Raw genomic sequence first — 20054 nt, 5'->3', positions numbered from 1 at the left:
TCACATTGGAGAGAAAATTCTAACATTCATTGATTAACAGCTAATGAAAATAGTGGCTTATGAAATGAATTCTTCTGTTAATCCCAAGATGATACTTATGTTCTTCACTAGGACACATGACATAATTGCTTCTGTTGTCTCTGCATGTACAAGTATGCTGTGAAATTGAGTGCATCGCCATGTACTAATACATTCATAACTTACTGTATAATATCAGTGTTTCATTTCTTGAATAGGTAATTTCCTGTAAATTGTTTGTCAATATTTCGTGATGCAGGTTTGCAAGCGGGAGGTCATCATGCCATCACAAGGCATCACAACAAGCACCCTTCCTCCGACTGATCGCCCCCGTAATCCCCCCCCCCCCCCCCCCCCCCCCCCCCCCCCCCCGATCATGATGTCCATATGATGCCTGAACATCTTCAAACATTCTCGCTGCTGGGGTGAAGGACATGTTTGGCTCCTTGCCAGAAAACTTCTTGGTGGACCATGTAAACTTTGTAATAAATCATCACCCAAATATTATCATCTATGTAATATGAAGTCTAATGCCCTTGTATCTATTATTCGGGAGAGTAGTATGAATACAAAAATGACAGATTGCATTTGTAGTAGTTTTAGAATAAAATTTGTTAGAAAAATGAAAAACCCCAAATACACCCCAGAAAAGACACGTAGAAAAGAAAGAGGTATTTGTTTTCTACTTCATTACGATCGTTGTGGGGAGATGTCATCAAGAGATTGTAAGACTATAGTTTACATCTTTGTAATTCTGTATGAAGCACTATGACATGTACGCATGTAGCCGAGGATGATTATACGGAGTTTGAAGCAATGTATCGGAATGAAACTGTTTTACTTGCCGAATAAAATCCCTGCAATTTCAATTCATGGAGATTGGCATCGTCAGCATCATCATTAGAATCCAGCTAACAACAAATGGTGTCAAGATTGGGATTGATGAGAGCCTGATGGAGTGATCGGCGTTCATCTAGTTGAGGAACTCTGAGGGATGAAAGCCTTGAGTCTGACAGAAGATTACACTTCGCTCCGAGGAGTCAAGAAGTCAACGCTGCTTATTCTTTGAGTCGTTTGGCAAAATTCAAGGGTAACCCACAGAGAAACGGTGATCTTTCTCTCAATGAATGGTCAGAGGAATTTTATGACACAACAACAAAATTGGCATTCCATGTCATTTCAACAGATAGGAAAGAGGTCATGTATTAAAGAGCCTTTCCTTACAATGATGTTTGTAAAGACAAGCGCACAGATGAGAGTGTTAGAGCTCATGCTTTCCAAGCTGTAGAGGAGAATTTACCAGTGTTTGGTGTAAAGGGTCTCTCTCCTCTCTTTACAGTCCCTTGTTTTGATTTGGTAAGCGGTTTCCCTCCTGATCCCCTGAGGGCAATATTCCTTGGTGTTGGACGCCAATTAGCCTCACTGTGGCTGAACTCGTGTAATCATTGTGAAGTTTTATTTAGGTGGTTCACTGAAAGACATGGACAGAAAACTGAACAATTTTTATCCACGTACAGACGTGACCAGAACCCCACAACCTATATCTGATTGAGTGCATTGGAAGGCATCAGAATGGCATAGTTGGATTCTTTTCTATAGTAATGTAGTCCTCAAAGACATTTTGAGACCAAAATTTTTACACCATTGGATGCCACTTGTACATGCCATTTTACACCTTAAGTGCAGAAAGAATTAAATCAATTGATCTGACTGGAGCAAATGATGCACTGAAAAAATTTGTGACTTGTCAGGAGATAGTGGTCGCAATTTCGGTACATGTTGTCGTGGTTTTCAGTTTCAGTTTCAGCTATGGTGTCGTCTTCAAAGACCTCATTACCACAATCAAAGTCGACGTCGTCTGGAATGCCAGTTCAAATGTATGCAGAGGAGAGATTTGAGAGGAGGAGCACTGGTGGCCAGGGGCAGGGGCAGGGGCAGGGGAGGAGAGAGTTCTTGCGGTGTGTAGCAGTAAATTGGGTTCGTCTTTTGGAAGTAGGGTTGAACACCCCTAGTTAGTAGAATGGGTTAATCGGGGAGGGCTTTATGCAAATTGGGGGGCTGCAGTCCTGTCTCCTGATTGGACGGCCAAGGTGCTGGTTGGAGGAATGATTACAAGTACGGACGTGTATTCCTGAAACTCTACTCCAATCGTCAGCCATCAGCCATATAAGGGAAGCAATTAAGATCCTCAAGGAACCGCAGGTGAGCCGAGCAGTAGTTGTAGTTAGTTTTGTTAGAGTAAGGGGTAGGTAAGATAACGTATTTAGGTAAGATTCTGAGTGGTAAAGGTTGCCTACCACTCAGCCACAACACTAGCGTGATACCGCTAGTGCATGTGTATAATTAGCTAACCCGCACCTGGGGTAGGGTGGCGCGGTCAGTTAATGCAACACTGGCGTAGTCGGCTATTGAGCCATATCGGGCACGTCTAACTTGGGTTTCCCCAGCGCACCGTATTATTCATTTGCATGAAATGATTGTGTCAATATTTGTGTTACCGTGTGCAGTGACTTTCACTCCACAGATTTCGTGTTTTGCTTCATCGTTTCGTGATTTTCATAAAGCTGGGTAGCCCCGCACAGTTTATTCGTAATTTTCAGGTTGTTCGTGTTAGCGGCCTGGGATTAGCGCAAGTGTTGGGTTTTTCGGTTTTCGTATTTACTCTATACTGTCTCCTTTCCTCTTTCTTGTGAACTAGTGCCATCTCTCTGTCGGCGTTTTTGTTTCGCAGGAGTTGTGATTCCGTACTCGCAAACTTTTTCAATGGAGGTCCAAGACCGTGATTGCGGCCTGTGTGCGTATTGTCACAGCGCTGTATGCACTTCAGTGTGGAGCGGACTAGGTCCTCTTGATTTAAGTTTCGGTACCGGATATTGTAGTGTGTTGCATTAGCGGTGATCAGTAGTGCAACGGGAACAATTGATAGGGGAACAGAGTGAGATTAAGTGATAGGGCAAAATTAGTGGTGAGTGATTAGCCTGTGAATAGAGAGTGTGTGCTTGTGTCTAATGTGTGGATATTAAACTGGTGTTTTACAATCAAGTGTCTTGTGTTTTCTTTCAGCGAGTGAGTGTTATGGTCGATTGCATGTGTGACTGTGTGTTTGAAGGATAGTGATTCGGAAGCAGAGGAATTTCAGATAGAAATTGTGGGAAGGCTTAATTTTTTGCTGTACGTGATCGAGATTTATAAGGCTGATTTAATTACAACTCAGCAGTTAATCAATCTTTTACTGGATTTTTTTATACTAGGACCAATAAAGGTCGGTATTGTCTGTGTATGGCTTGAGTTGGTGTGTGCTGGTATATATTTTTTTTTTTCTGTACAGTCGCGTTCACACTGCATAAGACTGCAGTGTAATCCCCACGCAAGTAGGTTTGTTTTGTTATTGGCCTCCTAGTGTATGCTATTATAATTGTTAACGTTGATAAACATTGGAGTGCACTTTGCAGTTTAGCAATTTTGGTTTGTTACATGATCGGGTGCATTCACACTGCATAAGCCTGCAGTGTAGTTCCTGCATAGTTCCGGTTAAAACACAGACGCATTGTTGCAGTGCTAGGTAAGCTTGCCAGTATAGCGGTGCTCCCCGCGTATTCACACCAGTATTTTGTAAACGTGGGTCATATTGTTAGTGTGTTTATAGCGTTTCAGTAGTGCACTTATTTGCGGTATAAGCCTACCGTCAAGCAGAGCACTGTTTTCATGTATTTAAATCTGCATTCCGTTTATAATTCTATATCACTGTAGTCATTGCGTATTTAGGCAGTGCACTTATTTGCGGTATAAGTCTACCGTTACGAGAAGCACTGTTTGTGAGTATTTAAACCTGCATGTTGTTTAAGCATATTGTTAGTGTGTTCATTGCATTAGTGTGCCTCTATCCGCGGTATACGTCTACCGTCGAGCGCAGCACTGTCGTTTAGTATCTATACAGGCATCCTGTACGCTCACATCTAGTGGCGTATTTCTGGCATTTATAGTCAGTGCATCTATCTCCGGTATAAGCCTACCGTTGAGAAGTGCCCTGTTTTCGAGTTTGAGCGGCGATAGGCAGTATAAGGCTACTGCCAGTTAGCACACTTGATATATTGTAAGTTGACTTTGTGTGGGATAGGCAGTATAAGTCTACTGCCGGTTAGCAAACTAGATCGATCGTAGTTTACTTTGTGTGGAATCAATTCATCACACATTCGTGCTTTTTGTAGACTGTAAGCCAATTGGTGGTATAAGTCAACCACATAGTTAAGCATTGTGTTGGTTGTAATCCGATTGAGTAGTATAGTTTGATATTGATGCATTATTTAGATTGTACCTCGATTTTGTGGTATAAATCTGCCACATATTCAACCTGATTTAGAGTGTAGACGATCTTGTGGCACACATTTATCAGTTATTTGATTAAGTTGCGCGACTGTAACTCATTTTGGTGGTATAAATCTACCGCATGTTTGAGTTTAATTAGATTGTATTGTGTTTTTGTGGCGCACATCTACCACAAAGTTGATTTTATTTTGTATGTAGGCATTTGCGGTACAAATCTATCACATAGTTAAGCTTATCCAGATTTTCTTTGATTTTGGATATAAATCTCCCACATATTACATTATTAGTGAGTTTGTAGTCACTGTGGTGGTTTAAATTGCTTGCAGCTTTTGAACCATACTTAGTTTGTAAGCCGTGGCTGCATAAATTTACCATATATTTGAGTTGGGACCCTCAAAGCAGGGCCAACTCAAGGAACTGCTGCGGGAGTTCCAAGGGGTATTCACCAAAGATGAGTATGACCAAGGTAGACTTGGTGTACCCGATCCCCCGCCAGCGGAAGACAGGGTCCCTCGAGGACTATTGCTCTGAGCTGCAGTGTCGGATTGGGGAAGCCCATGAGGTGGCAAGGTCAACACTTCGGTCGACCCAATGGGTGATGAAACGGGACTATGATCTGCAGGTCTTGTCTCGGGAATACCTAGTGGGAGACCGGGTTTACGAGTTGGACACCGCCACAGTCAAGGGCCAGTGTCGCAAGCTAAGTCCCAGGTGTGATCACCGAGAGGTTGACACAATACCGTTACCGCGTGAAAGTGGGGAACAAAATGTTTGTGACCAACCATGACCGGTTGAAGGAGTGCCGGGAGAGGGACATCCCCAAGGGGAGCACGAGCAGTGCTGAGGTCCTCACAGACACAGTATTTTGCTTTTACCGCAGGCCTTATACCGGCGCGTTCATGGTCATGTGTGAAGGGTGCCAGGAGTGGTACCACGGGCGTTGCATCAATGTGTCACCGGAAGAAGGTGCGCACATTGACAAGTATTTCTGCCCGGTATGCCGAGCCCTCCAGAGCAATTAGAGAAACAGAGGGATGGTCAATCCAGAGATGGACACAAGAATAATGGGAGATATAATGAATGATGATAGGAGTGTATATAATTGATTGGAGGCATGAGAGCTTCAAATTGAAGAGTGATTGGGAGGGGGATGAACTCTCTCCAGGGAAAATTAAAAAGGGGGATGTGATAAAGTGATGAGGTGATAATGAATCTTGTGTTTTGATCTCTCTGTTTCAGGATGGCTAGTGGATCAGGACGTTGGCCCAGTAGTGGTAGGGGGGAGGATGCTAGGGATATTGGTGAGCTGTCCTTACTCGAGTGCCTCCGGGTCCGGCATCATCGGGGGGAGTTACTAGACCTGGTTTTGCTGGTGCAGGGACAAGGTGAGCCCGATTTCCATCATCAGGTGGGAGTGGATACGCTCATCAGGACCTAGTACCAGCTGGCAGCTGGTCGCGGCGAATGGTGGTGGGTGCGAGCGCTGCAGCTGGCATGTCGGCCGGTGCGGAGCGATGATTGGATCTTGGGAAATATCCCCCACCGGATCCCTTCATGTAACGTTGCTGGCGGGTGTGTGCGCAGCAGAGGCTCTGGCTATGGCGCCTGAAGAGGCTCAGGCAGCCCTCCGACCTCGTTTTGCGACGCCCCCTAGAGCGGCCCCCGGACCCGAGAGGGCGTCCAAGGTGCACAGGGGGAAGATCCCATCCCAAGGCGGCCGAGCAATCTGTGCCACCGAGAGAGACTTCGCCAGGGCAGAAGGATCAGACACCATGTCCCATCCCGGGGTGTGGAAAAGAAGTCACACAAAGGCGCAGGCATCTGAATAAACACCTTCCGGATTGTTTCTGCACCTCGGTATGTGGAAGTTGGAATGCCGATATTCTGCATCCGTTGCGGCTACGTAAATGCCCTTCGGTACCTGGCGGAGTATGTTGTCGGAAGCGGAGGCTAGGAGGCCCTCCTGGAGATGGTGGTGAGGGAGAGGGCTGGGCTTGCGGTGTTGGCCCCCAAAGGAGGGGCCGCCGAAATAAGGGAAACAGCCCGCCGCCATGGGTGGGAGGTTCACGAGAGGTTCATGTTAAGACCTCCTAATTCTCATGCAGCACTGATGCACTGGAAGGTGTTGTTGTTCTTGGCCACACGGGTAACCCCCCTTCAATGGGGTGAGTTCCGTCGGCTAGGGCAACACCCTGGGGAGCTACGTGGCCCCATGGACCCCATTCCAGCTGCGGGTCAGTTGGCCCAGCATAGCGCTGCGGCCGCGGCCCTTGGGGAACCCGCCGTGGGCGACCCCCGGTGGCAGAGTATGAGGGGATGCCCCCATTGGTAGAGTTCAAGATGGAGGTGACCTCCCAAGGGAAGTCAGGGGAAGGTCCTGTGGAGCCCACCCACCCCCTGCGAGAGCCTGGCAGTGGAGAGGCTCTCCCACCTACTCCCAATGAGCCACCAGTCCCTGGGGTGGAAGGAGGCCGAGGGATGGAGAGCCCTCCTATTGTCCCCATGGAGTGTGGGAGCAGTGCGAGTGAGGGGGAGGAGCCTACGGTCAAGGAGGAGGTGTCCGAGGTGGCCGTTCGGCCGGCGACAGCGGTAGCTAGTGCGCCGGCTGCAGGGACCCCTCGTGGTACCGTCCGACCACAGGCCAAAGGGGCCGGTTCCCCTCTCTTCGTCATTGATTCCCACTTCCATCAGGACAGGATGGAGCGTTTCCTCAAGCAAAGGTCTGGGTCCGACCTTGGCAAGGAGGGTAGGCCGCCCTCCCAAGGTGCCTGTGAGTGTGGTCGGAGGGGTTCTACATTACTGTGACCCCGACCATTACTCCAGCATAGTGTTCCCAGAGGACGCCCGGTGGAAGGTAGTAGTGGGCATCCATCCCAAGCATGCTGACAGGACCTCCGACCAGCAGATCTTTGAGCTGGAACAATTGCTCAAAGACGCCAGAGTCGCGGGAGTCAGTGAGCTGGGGCTGGACTACTCCGTCCCCGATTCTTGCTGGACTGTCCAGTTGGGCCTCATGGAACGGATCCTGAGGATCGGGACCATCGGGAAAGTGCATGTCCTGCATGTGCGCAGCAGTCGGGGTAATCCCGAGGGGGAGGCTGCTCATCAGCAGTTCCACGAGATCATGCAGGAGCATTGTCCACCGGATACCTGGATCCACTTGCTGTCCTTTCTTGTCCTTTCTGCCTTGCCCTTTGGTTTCCTTCTACATTTCTGTCCCTACATTTCCTTTCGCAACCCACCTAGGGAGTCGCATTGTTAGTTGTTGTTAGTTAAGCCCCAATGTTTTGGGCATTGTTCGAGGTGCCCCCAAGGTTTTTGTTGGGTTAAAGTTTGAGTGGCCCTCAGGAGTTAATTAGGTAGATAGTTGTATTGTGTTCATATAAGTACTCTTAAAAGGGGTTAAATTACCTATTTATATGGATTTTTATGAAATTGGAATCTTCAACTATTGACTGACCTATCCAAAAAAAAAAAAAAATCATTTTGAAATCTGCCCTAGAAGGGGTCAAAAAGTTAATCAAAAGTTTATGTTTCATACTGTTTTGTGACCTCAGATCTCATGTGAATCAAAGATTATAATAAGATAATTCAAAAATCTCTAAATTTATTATTATTCATGCTACTTCAACATATGAGGTACCAAATTGAAGGGTAGGGTCTGAGCTATCAGACTAGCTCAATATCAGTGTGCTGCCACCTAGTGGTAGGCATGTATGCATGTACATTGTCATGCCTGTGCCACATGACATACACCACACACACTGTGACAGTTTTTTGTGTAATTTGCTCTTCGTTTGCACTACTTTCACTTTCACCATGGGCAAAAGAAAGGCTTGTTACTACAAGAAAAAGAAGAGATTCAGTGGAATTCCACTACATGAGCCCAAGAAGAAGAGGGAGAAGCTTGAAGCAGCCGCTATACACCTGTTGCCACTGTTGGGGAGGACACTGCTTCTAGGAGAAAGCTGACCTCCCAGTGTGGTCCCACACCTTCAGATCTGTGTGGGACCAGCTCTGAAATCTTGGGCTCAAATCTGATAACAAGCCTGCTCGTGCTGAATGCCGCTTTAGTCGAATTCAAGGGCCATACCTGCCAAGGAGGTGAGTTTCTCTATATTTAATAAATTGTTATTTGATTGTGAATAATAATAAATGTATATTCCTTTACAACATAGACTAGAGCTCAAGAAAGCCGTGTAAATTTACTCCACGAGTCTAACGTTCGTAATTGTTCAGTGTCTGCTGAATATACTGCAGTACTAAACTGGTACTCTCATGTTACGTCAAGTTTTGTGGCTGGAATAATCATATAAAGATATGACTTTCCTTGCATCGAGTACGATAACTTACATAGATATGGCTCGAAGTCTGCAGAAGTTGTAAACGAACAGATAAGGTGTGTTTCTGTGTATGATATTGTCTCCTGATGTGTAGTGTAAATGTCATAGTGCATGTAAAAATTATGAGGCAACATAGGGATAATGAACTACCCATAAACCAGACAGCTACACTTAACCACTACAGTATCTTTTTTCAGATGAACATTTAACATTACCACATGAGTAATCAGGAGGAATATTGTCTGTTGACTGAAATATGATGCCAAATTCATATATCTGTGTTTTTAATTTCAGGTGTTCTGCAGTTTGCTGAAGCTGACAAGCAACGAAGTGGTCTCTGTAGCACCCTTGTCCTCCAGTGCTCTGTCTGCAAGACAGAGCACAGCTTCAAAACATCTGCCAATGTAGCAAAGGGTGCTGGGCAGTCTGCAGAAATCAACCGCTGCTCTGTCATCGCAGCAGTGGAGTTGGGGCTGGGATGTGAAGGACTGGCTGACTTCTGCTCATATATGAACCTTCCATCCCCAGTCAACTCAAAATGCTTCCAGGAGCACCTGAACAACTTGAAGTCTCAGAGCGAAGCAGTAAGATATGATATTTCTTAAGTGTTATATTGCTTTCAATATTGAAGATTTCTTTTCTTATGTAATAGAAATAGTAACTTGTGATCACACAATATCATTAATGAAATAATTTTTTTTTGTGTGTTTGTTGTCCATTCTCATCTACAGACAGCTGAGCAGCAGATGACAGAGGCCGCCGGTCATGTCCGGGCTCATATTGTGGAGGGGAACCCAGAGCTGGCGGGGGAGGAGTTGCTGGATGTGGCAGTGTCATATGATGGGACTTGGCATAAGAGAGGGTTTGTGTCTAATCATGGGGTGGGGGTGGTAATTAGCATGGATACAGGGGAGGTGTTAGACAGGGAGGTTCTTTCTAAGGATTGTAGAGAATGTAAGCTAAGGGATGGGTGGGATAGGGATACAGAGGAGTTTAGGAAGTGGTGGGATGGGCATAAGGACAATTGTTTGGGAGGGCACAAGGGGTCTTGTGGGAAAATGGAAGTAGATGCAGCAGTAGCAATATGGGGTAGGTCGGTAGAGAAGCATAGGCTAAGGTATAGGTACATGGTAAGCGATGGTGATAGTAAGGCATTTAGGGCAGTAGAAGACACATATGGGGAGGATCGTAAAGTAGAGAAGTTAGACTGTGTAGGACATGTAGGGAAGCGTATGTTTAATCATTTAGATAAGTTTAGGAAGAGTGAGAACCATAGTCAGGAATTTAGGAAGTTGCTAAATAAGCGGGGGGCTGGACGTGGGGCAGGGTGTTTACATGGTAATGCGGATGAGGGGACAGTAGGTATACAAGGTTGATTTCGATATGTTCAGTGCGTGGAAGCAATAATATTATTTGCTCATTGTATCTTTGACAAAATTGACATTCCATGTCATTTCAACACATGCAATGTACAAACTTCTCGAAGACCTTGAAGGGAAGAGGTCAAGTAAGAGCCTATCCTTACAATGATGTTTGTAAAGACAAGCGCACAGATGAGAGTGTTAGAGCTCATGCTTTCCAAGCTATAGAGAAGAATTAACCAGTGTTTGGTGTAAGGGTCTCTCTCCTCTCTTTAGAGTCCCTCATTTCAATTTGGTAAGCGGTTTCCCTCCTGATCCCCTGCACGCAATATTCTTTGGTGTTGGATGCCAATTAGCCTCACTGTGGCTGGACTCGTGTAATCATCCTGCACAGTTTTATTTAGGTGGTTCACTGAATGACAGGGGCAGAAAATTGGCCAATTTTTATCCACCTACAGAAGTGACCAGAACCCCCATCCTATTCATGATCGAGTGCACTGGAAGGTGTCAGTTGGATTCTTCTTTATAGTACTCTAGTCTTCAAAGGTATTTTGTGACCCAAATTTTTACACCATTGGATGCCACTTGTACATGCCATTTTACACCTTAAGTGCGGAAAGAATTAAAACAATTGGTCCGACCAGAGCAAATGATGCATTGAAAAAATTTGTGACTCAGTTCCAAGACTTGTATGGCAGGAATAATATGTCCTTCAATATCCACCAATTACTACATTTGGCAGAATCTGTTAGAGAATGGGTCCCACTTTGGACACATTCCTCTGCCTGGTATGAAGGCAATAGTGATGAAGATTTTGGTGTTGATGTTTCACATTTATCATGCAAGAGCAATCAGAGAAAGAAACCAAGCAACAGACTGAAAAAGAGGCATGTGAAAAGAAAGGACAAACTGGGAATTCCAGAAATGAAAAATGTGTGTGTGAAGAAAAGAGCAGATTGTAACATAGATGAATCAAATTCCACATTCATGACAAATCTGACCAAGAGGCGATTTCAGCCATTAGACACTGCAGTTAATGATGGTTGGACAACTGTGAAATCAAGGAAGACAAAAATGATTGAGAAGACAAAAGTGACAACATCCCAAACAATGACTGACAATCCCAAGACCAAGACCATTAACAAGAGCTCAGTGAGATCAGTAAATGGTGTGATTCTCCAATCTGGTGTGACCTACATTGGCAATTTCCCAGTTCACCACCGACATCCGTCACATCTCAGGCCAACGGAACACAGCTGCTGACGCACTCTCTCGAGCTTTCATCAACAATGTGAGCACTACCCCCATCGACTTCGACGTCATTGCTCTTGCCCAAGAGGACGACGAGGACCTCAAACACCTCACGACTGACACTTCACTCAAACTCTCACCAGTGCCAATCCCCTCATCAGATCACACGATATTTTGTGATTTGTCAACTGGATTTCCTCATCCATACATTCCAGCCCCTCATCGCAAGGCGATCTTTCACTCCCTTCATCAACTCTCTCATCCAGGGGTAAGAGCAACGCAGAAACTGGTTACTGACAGATTTGTTTGAAACGGTATCAATCATGATGTTCGTTCATGGGCCAAAACATGTCTACAGTGCCAACGCAGCAAAATTCATCGCCACAACAAAGCACCCCTCGGTACCTTCTCATCACCCGATGCACGATTCGACCACGTTCACATCAACATCGTCGGCCCACTCCCTCCATCAAATGGTCACACAAACCTCCTCACATGTGTCGATCGATTCACACGATGGCCTGAAGCCTTCCCCATGAGCGACATCAGTCGCTCGAGTCTTCGTCATTCACTGGGTTGCACGATTCGGCGCACCATCGACCATCACAACAGACAGAGGTCGTCAATTTTAATCCAATCTCTTCAACGCTCTCACTACGCAACTCGGATCCACTTGCATTCGCACAACGGCATACCATCCGACATCGAACGGCCTCGTCAAACGCCTACATCGTCAACTCAAAGCCTCTCTCATGGCACACGATGACGCCAAATGGACCGAGACACTACCACTCGTTCTCCTCGGCATTCAGACTGCAGTGAAGACAGACATAGGCTGCTCAGCTGCAGAGTTTGTCTATGGGACAACGCTACAACTCCCAGGCCAGTGCATCACCAAGCATGAACAGACCACAACGGACATCGACCCTTCCGAGTAAGTCCAACGTCTACATAAGAGTTCACGCAGGACACGCACCCGCCATCAACACGCACTCAACACAAACCGACATTCATACACAACGACCTCAACACATCTTCACACGTTTTCATTCGCGATGACACCATGAGAAAACCACTACAGCACCCATAGAGAGGTCCCTTTCTGGTCATTCAGAATGCTGACAAGTTTTTCGTGATCGACTACCACGGCAAACACGGCACCGTCAGCATCGACCGCTTGAAACCAGTATTAATAGAAATGGATATCATCCCCGAGCCATTGCCTCGCACCACATGACCATCCGTGACGACAAACACTCAACGCACGACACAACCTGCCACGCCCCCTTCCATCCCACCTCGGATCCCCACCTCACACTCCAACCAAATGACCACGGAAATCAAGAAAACACGCTCCGGTCGTCACGTGCGATTCCCCACGAAATACGTTGACTACTGTGACAACGGTTGAAGATACATTTTTGTTTCTTACCGATTCAGCTTGTTGCTTTCTAAGTCATTGTACATATCATTTTATCACTCTCGCTCACCTAAGAACATTCTACTCTATTTTTTTCACACTCATCGATTGCTCCTGCATCTCATTTCGCAGCAATCTACGGGGGAGCTACTTGTATCAGCACAGTGAGTCACACATTCATTTTCTCACTCTACTGAGAATTGTTTTCGTCCACTCGCCGACAATATCCGCTAGTGGTCACTTTTAGCGTAATACAAGCACATTTTTACGACTGCTCTGGCCCTCTGTATTGCGAGCACTCATATATCATCTGTCAGAACACTCCTACGGTCACCATGACAACGCGAGATGGACATCCTTTCTAAAGGGGGTATCTCACTGAGCGGCGAACGTTTGCGAACGTAGCGAATTTGGGAATTCGCCAGGGTTTGTAAACGGTTGCAAAAGGTTCGTTAACATTCGCAAGAAAGTTCGCAAACGGTTTTTATTGTCGCAAACAGTTTTTCTTGTCGCAAAGAAATTTACAGTGGGTTTCTTTGAAATTTTTTCCTCAAAGTTTTGCTAAAGGGTAAAAGATGAATACACTCCAGAAGTCATGTGACATTTTGTCAATTACAAAAGGGTGAAATGACCTGCGGAATTACTCCAGACAAATGTAACGTTACTAACCATGCTTTTGGGGGTCTGGCTAAAAAATTATTGGTCGAACTGCTAAAAAAATTTGCGTGAACATTTGTCATGATGCAATAATTGAAATTAATGCAACACTTTGTTTGAAGTAACTTGAATTTTTGCACACTTTTTGTTACAAGACATTGATTTTTTTGTCATGTCCTTTTTTCGTAACGTTACTAACTAGCCCTTTAAGTTGCCATAGCAATTCTAATATTTATTGGACTGTATTCATTCTTTTCTGTATCATAAACCTGGGAAGGATGAACATGTTTTTGACATAATTTTGACTTGAAATTAATAAATGGTAATTTAGTAGTAAAAACAAATATCTAAATTTGTTCAAATGTAACGTTACTAACCGCGGAATTGCCCCTATATAAAAGCTTCTGAGACAGACAAGGTTCCACTCTAAGAAAGTTCTTGAAGCTCTTGACATCTCCATCATGATTGTAATTGCTTCAAAAGCTTTTCATATTGACTAAAGTCTGTCCTCTGCAACAAGCACTCTCTGACTCTCTTTCTTTTCTTCCTTCCTTTCTTGTTTTTCTTTATTTTATTTCTCTTATGCAGCACTGCTAATAGCTGTAGCAGCAGCCTGACAAAGCAGCTCTTCAAGGATAGCAATACCTTGAGCCTCTTCTTGGCAGAAATTTATTTCCATATCTTGGAAATCCATCTTGAACGGTTGTCACAAGAGATCTGAATTCAGTGGAAGGTTTTATGTCGTTTTATGGGTCTTACTATACACAATCGCCTGGTACTTTTCTACGTTCAAGAACATTCGCAAAATTGTCGCAAAGGATTTGCAAACAGTTGCTAATATTTGCAAAACTGTCGCTAACATTTGCAAAATTGTCGCTAACATTTGCTAACACTCGCTAATAGTCGCCACCTGTGTTCGCAAACACTTTCGCAAACATTTGCTAAAGTGTTGCTAATTGTCGCTAAACATCGCTAAAAGTCGCTAACTGTCGCTAATGGCAGAAGCGAACTTTGATTTTCGCAAACATTCGTCAGAAAAGTTGGCGAATCTCAAATTCGCTATGTTCGCAAACGTTCGCCGCTCAGTGAGATACCAGCTTAACCAATCTCCTTCTTTCTTCCCTTCACGTCGCGAAGAAGTTTCGCACGCATGTTACAACTCTCCATTCACAAAAATCAACTTTTCACACGTACACTACACTTCTTGACCAGCTTTCGACGTGAAAGCATGGAAATGTCAAGTTGTAAACTCACCAAACTTCATCATCAAACATCGAACTCGCGAACTTCTCTCTCTCTCTCTCTCAATCTATCTATTTCCCTTTCCATCTCTAAGCTCGCCATCTTGTGGACCATCCAACATTGTGCTATTTCATCATTGTGCTACTTCAGGAAATCGTTATTGTGTGTCGCGTTATATGTTCTTGGGTATATACCAAACGAGAGAAGTGCAATAAGTGAACTTTCAATTGGAGGACCATTTCCTGCAACATCAACTCCAGGTGCAGCTCGGCAACGCGGGAGATATTGTGTGCATAAAAACAACGAATGGCGAGTAGCAGGATATTTTCTACACTCTACTATCTCACTATGAAATCCCTTCAGGTATGACTTGATGAGAAATCTAGAGGTCAGTGAATGTGATGCATGTTGCAATGTGATCAATAAAAATGAAAGCAAAGTACCATGTGAGAATTGCGGCAAGTAGTTTCATGTGATGTGTACAGGACCCAGAGGCTAAACTGTGTGATGCAAGGTTGATTTGGATGTACGTTCAGAGCGAGGGAGCTATAATATTGCTCATCGCATCTTTGATGACAAAATTGGCATTCCATGCCATTTCAACAGATAGGAAAGAGGTCATGTAAGAGCCTATCCTTACAATGATGTTTGTAAAGACAGGCGCAGAGATGAGAGCATTAGAGCTCATGCTTTCCAAGCTGTAGAGAAGAATTCACCAGTGTTTGATACAAAGGGTCTCTCTCCTCTCTTTAGAGTCTCTCATGTCAATTTGGTAAGTGGTTTCCCTCCTGACCCCTTTAGGCAATATTCCTTGGTGTTGGACGGCAATTAGCCTCACTGTGGCTGGATTCGTGTAATCATCCTGAACAGTTTTATTTATGTGGTTCACTGAATGACAGGGGCAGAAAATTGGCCAATTTTTATCCACCTACAGAAGTGACCAGAACCCCCATCCTATTCATGATCGAGTGCACTGGAAGGTGTCAGTTGGATTCTTCTTTATAGTACTCTAGTCTTCAAAGGTATTTTGTGACCCAAATTTTTACACCATTGGATGCCACTTGTACATGCCATTTTACACCTTAAGTGCGGAAAGAATTAAAACAATTGGTCTGACCGGAGCAAATGATGCATTGAAAAAATTTGTGACTCAGTTCCAAGACTTGTATGGTAGGAATAATATGTCCTTCAATATCCACCAATTACTACATTTGGCAGAATCTGTTAGAGAATGGGTCCCACTTTGGACACATTCCTCTGCCTGGTATGAAGGCAATAGTGATGAAGATTTTGGTGTTGATGTTTCACATTCATCATGCAAGAGCAATCAGAGAAAGAAACCAACCAACAGAATGAAAAAGTGGCATGTCAAAAGAAAGGACAAACAGGGCATTCCAGAAATGAAAAATGTGTGTGTGAAGAAAAGGGCAGATTGTAACAGAGATGAATCAGATTCCACATTCATGACAAATCTGACCAAGAGGCAATTTCAGCCATTAGACACTGCAGTTGATGATGGTTGGACAACTGTGAAATCAAGGAAGACAAAAATGATTGAGAAGACAAAAGTGACGACATCCCAAAAAATGACGGACAATCCCAAGACCAAGACCAATAACAAGAGCTCAGTGAGATCAGTAAATGGTGTGATTCTCCAACCTGGTGTGACCTACATTGGCAAAGCAATGAGAGACTACTATCTTGAAAGACAGAAAAGAGCTAAGACCAGGAAGGGCAAGAAATCAAAAGTAGAAACAAGGCAAAGAGAACCTAGTAAACTAGTGAAGCAAAATGTGAATGCAAACTTGGACACAGAACGAAATGATAGTCTGCAGGTATAACCTGAATCTGTATAGAATGTATATTCAAAGTGTGTTCAGTCACCTCGTGTTATGGCAAAATACACTGAGCAAATCTATGCAAAAGCACAGAGAAGTTGGGCTGATGTGGCTAAAAGCACTCGGAAGATGACTAATGAACGTTGCATACTGAATGGTGATCAGTGTGTCTCTCTCCCTTCCATAGACATTGAAAAAGAAGTTTGGAATGTGAAGGCTCTACGGAGGTGGAAATGCATGGCAACCACGAAAGAAAGGTCGTTTCACAAAGATCAACAGACAAAGTGTGGTACCGGTAAAAAATGTTGACTGTCAGTTGCCTAATAATGGCTGGCTTCAGGTAGTCCTGCTCATGAAGCTCTAAACGATGTTGTCTTTGAGAAAACCATACTCAAGGACATTTGACAGATCACACTGTACCTACATACACAGGTAGTTTAGAGCAGTATCATGGCCTGATGTTACGGTATTGTCCAAAACGGCAATTTTTTGAGTACCCTTGCATGCTTGCTCGTACACAGCTAGCAGTAATTGACCACAATCACAACAGTGAGAGGGAGATGCGTAAGGACAAAACAGGACAAATTAAGTACATGTACACTGCTGTCTCCCAGACAGCTACCCAAGGATGGGTGCTCCGAGCTACTGTAGGTATGTTGGGAAGGATTTCAGCTTCGTAAATGGTACGATGAAGAATGTCATTGTGTTCAAACTATGCAACATTGAACTGGGAAGACCAGACATTCCAGATCTTCCAAAAATGGCACGTAACCCTTGCCTATCAATGGAAGAAATGCTTTCGAAACATAAAAGTCTTTTTGATTGCAAGGACAAGGAATGACTTACAAAACAATTCCTGAAGCATTTCTTCAATTTCTTTCAATTCCTGCTTTGAGTCCATATCTTGCAAGACATGGACTCAAATTACCTGTAGTCCAAGTCTATGTTTAACAATGGCGGTGTGAAGCAACATCCTTGCATTGTGAAAGTAAGCATTCTTTGATAGCAGTAGACCAAACCACAGCAAAGGTTGCCAGCCCCACACCCACAGTATGCCTCATGCAAACACGTACAAATGGTAATCATGACTGAAAGAAGTACAATAGTGCAAGCAATGATCATTGCCACTGGTGATATAGTCAATGGCACCTTGTACACTGAAATACCCAAGTATCCTGAAACTTACCAAAACACAAGAATGTAACACCAACGCTAAGAGACTTATCAGATATGTGTCATGTGCTGTTTTTTAAATGAAATGTGTGACATGAAAAAAGCCCTCTATTAATCCATCACAATATTTGAAACGAAGTGCAGGATAGAATCAAATTTCTATTCAAATTGTTCAGTGGAAAGTCCAAATTCTTAGATTTTGAAAAATTCAAAAACTGAGTTCATGTGTGTTAATGTTTTAAAATCTTGTGTAAACAAAGTGAATCATGACCACTATTTCTTGAGGTGTATGGTATCTAACATAACACTTGGTTTTCTTGCATATTGCTCATTTCTTTCTTGATTTACTCAGCATGGTCAATCCCCTTTTTCTAGCTGTTGTATAAGGAGGCTGAAAACTGTGAAGACATCCATTCAGCGTTCATCTGGGACTCTTATAAGTGATGAAATGGCAGATCTTGGTATTGGGCTCAACAAAGGACTTGCTGATATTGAGCTGACAACGTATGAAACTGAAGCACAAAATGGAAACAACAGTGCCTATTCCACACCAAAAGTTTCATGAGACAGAGGAGCACCAAAATTTGCAATCTCAGTAGACCACCTTAAATTTCTGTGCGAGTGTGGATTTTCAACAATTGAAATGGGTTCCATTCTTGGCATATCCCGCCAAACAGTCAGGCGCTGACTGAGGGAATATTCCATCACATTGCCTGCGTACTCAGGTATTGGGGCCATTGATTTAGACCAGCTTGTACGAGACATCATCAAGGGCAATACCAAATTAGGAACCAATTCAGTTTGTGCAAGACTGAAAGGAATGGGTGTCAAGGTCCAGAGGCATCGTGTAAGAGACAGCATGCTCCGTGTTGATCCAGAGGGAGTAGCACAGAGGGCCCCCGAGACATCAGTTACACAGAAGGACATTTCAAGTTGCTGGCCCTAATTCTCTGTGGCACATTGATGGAAACCACAAGCTGATAAGGTGGCGGATTGTAGTTCACGGTGGAATAGATGGATACAGTCGTCTCTTTGTATTTCTCAGAGCAGCAAACAACAGGGCTGAAACCGTTCTGGACAATTTTACGACAGCCATATTAACATATGGACTCCCATCAAGGGTCAGATGTGATCACGGTGGGAAAAACGATGATGTGTGCTCATTGATGAAAGTCCTTCGTGGAGGGGGAAGAGAAAGTGCCCTGCGTGGTGCAAGTACACACAATCAGAGAATCGAACGAGCCTGGGTAGATATGTGGTGTGGAGTCACAAATCTGTATTATGATTTTTTTTTTCTCTTTAAAGGATGAAGGCATACTTGACACAGACAATGAAGCACAGATTTGGGCTCTTTACAATGAGCGTGTTTATACAGAGAAGCAAAATACGCGCTCATGCTGGCTCATGCTGGCTCATGCGAGAGGACCTCTCGAATTTTGCTCTGTATAAACACGGCGTATGCCGGCATACGCCGCTAAATGCAGGCTCATGCGAGAGGTTCCGTCCGCCACCTTTTGAGGTGGCCGATGCGAGAGGAGCCTCGCGTATTTTGCTGTGTGTTTATACAGACGACCGAAATTCGAGAGGTAACCGGAAAGCGCGTATTTTAATATCAGTCATGGTCGAACCACGTCTTCTCCTTCTTACTGAAAAACTGGATTTCAATTGATCATTTGGCCGGGTGGTTGCCAAGAGGAATGTTACAAGAATGACCTTCAAGCTTGGTGGTCCTGATGACTTTGCCGGTGCCATCTTGATTTTTTTTCCATTTTTTTCCCATCATGTGTAAACTGCACTGCGAACGTGACCTATGCTTGACCCCAAAATTCGAGAGGTCCAGTTCAGCTGAGGTCCGCTCGCATCGGCTCGGATCGGCTCGCATGAGCCGGTATTTTGACTTCTGTATAAACACGAGAAATAAGCGCTCATGCGGGAGGTAAAATACAGGCTCATGCGCGCCGATGCGAGAGGCTCCTGTATAAACACGCACCAAGTTGCACTTTCCCAAGCTCGTACCACCGTTAGCTTAGCTCCCCCAGTGGGCTGGCATTGACCCACCCACGGGTGACTCCACCATGCCTGACTCCACGGACGTTTCCGAGCCGGAATCGCCGTCCCAGTGGGCAAGGAAATGCAGGCCTATCTTCCCAGGATTAATCGAGATCTAGTATTGTTTGCAAGTCAGAGAAACCGTCATGGCCTACATACAGAGCATCATCAGACCCCCCTCTAGATTTTTGTTAAAAAAAAATTTTGTGGCTTCAAGGAAGTAGCCTCATGCACTGCTGTTAGGGATATGTTTGAACACCTTGATGTCCCAGTTGCTCCTCCACCTCCTGGATTAGATCTACATGATCTTGTTCAGGTTCCTCCTACACCTTCACCCCTCACTGATGGTCGGCTTACTCAGCTGAGACATCAAGTC

The 20054-nt window shown here is 44.5% G+C and overlaps 1 pseudogene; it reads left to right on the top strand.

The window, feature by feature from the left end:
- The first annotated feature begins 16204 nt into the window (after positions 1-16204).
- Positions 16205-18992, top strand: LOC139731027 (uncharacterized; annotated as a pseudogene).
- Positions 18993-20054: the final 1062 nt, after the last annotated feature.

Source organism: Diadema antillarum, unplaced genomic scaffold (genome assembly GCF_040938485.1).
Source record: "Diadema antillarum isolate AM-2024a unplaced genomic scaffold, OU_Dant_1.0 seq00000348_RagTag, whole genome shotgun sequence".
NCBI lineage: Eukaryota > Metazoa > Echinodermata > Echinoidea > Diadematoida > Diadematidae > Diadema > Diadema antillarum.
The sequence above is the reverse complement of the archived record's forward strand: the minus strand, read 5'-3'. Positions and strand labels throughout refer to the sequence as shown.